This window comes from Elephantulus edwardii, unplaced genomic scaffold, assembly GCF_000299155.1.
Source record: "Elephantulus edwardii isolate Elephantulus edwardi_28Jun2011 unplaced genomic scaffold, EleEdw1.0 scaffold00120, whole genome shotgun sequence".
NCBI classification, from domain to species: Eukaryota; Metazoa; Chordata; class Mammalia; order Macroscelidea; family Macroscelididae; genus Elephantulus; species Elephantulus edwardii.
In genome coordinates this window covers 157,786-158,988 of record NW_006399870.1, presented here as the reverse complement: position 1 = coordinate 158,988, position 1,203 = coordinate 157,786, and positions in this window count along the sequence as shown.

The following is a 1,203-nucleotide window of genomic DNA, read 5'->3' as shown; positions in this document are numbered from 1 at the left end:
GCTGCATTGAAAAACAAGGAACTCATGCAATATTATTCAAAATGGGTGACCCTGGAGGACATTATGCTGAGTGAAGTATCTCAGTTACTAAAGGACAAATACTGCATGGTGCCACTATTGTAAAAGAGGACTGATATCGGGGCTGGGGGGATGACTGAGAAAGAAGGGTTCAATAATGTATACTACATTCAAACAGTTAAGGGAGAAAACTATTTGAAAGGGATATGTGATTTGGTGTTTTTGTCGTGACAGGAGCCTATAGCGAAGGCTACATGGTGGAGTGGCTCTGGGGGATGGTTTGTAAAACAATGAAAGAATTTTTCTTTTACTTTTCCAAGAGGATAGTGTACTAGGAGAGAGGGTTGGGAGGGTAGAAAAGTGCAACAATGAATGAATGGAAACCCAAAGTCTATAAATTTTCATTGAAATTAATAATACATTTTTAAAAAAACACAACAAAACCCAAACAACAACAAAAACAAAAAGAATGACTAGGTACTCGACACTTTCTCCTGTGCTTGGTACAGAGCAGGCAGGCCCAGTGTGGGATGCCACGGTTGATTTCCCAACAAGGTATCAGGCCTAGAAAGGATGAAGAGACTGCCCTATGCTCTGAATGGGCAGCCAGACTGAGCTTAGGAGAAATTAGTGGAAGGGAAAGTAACATCTCTTAAATCCAAAGAGGGAATTGATCCAGGATTTGTGTCTTCTTGATGTTGAGTTGTAACAGATACTGGGGGCTGTAGTCTTTGATTTTTTGCAGCAAGTGTGTCAAGACTTCTTCACATTCAGAAAGACATCTGCATAATGCAGGTTGTTAATGAGTTTTCCTTTGATCTTGATACCACCTTATTATTCATAAAGTTCAGGTTATTTATGATATATACTATGTTCACTGATAACACAATTCCAAGTTCTTTTTCTCAAATTATATTTTATTAATTTTAATGAAAATTTACAGAGATTTTGGGTTTCCATTCGTTCATTGTCACACTATTTTCTCTACCCTCCCCCCAGTTCATTCCTCTTTCCCCCCCTTGAAAGTCTGTTTTAATTGTCCATTTGCCACAGTCCTTGTCAAAGCCAGTTCTGATTAATCTCCTTTGTCAGTGTGTCCTTTGCCATTCCCTATCATTCCTCCCTGAGAGAGACTTCACCCTGATTCATAAGGAAAAGGGGACAGCATATTCTCTTAGCTACTTC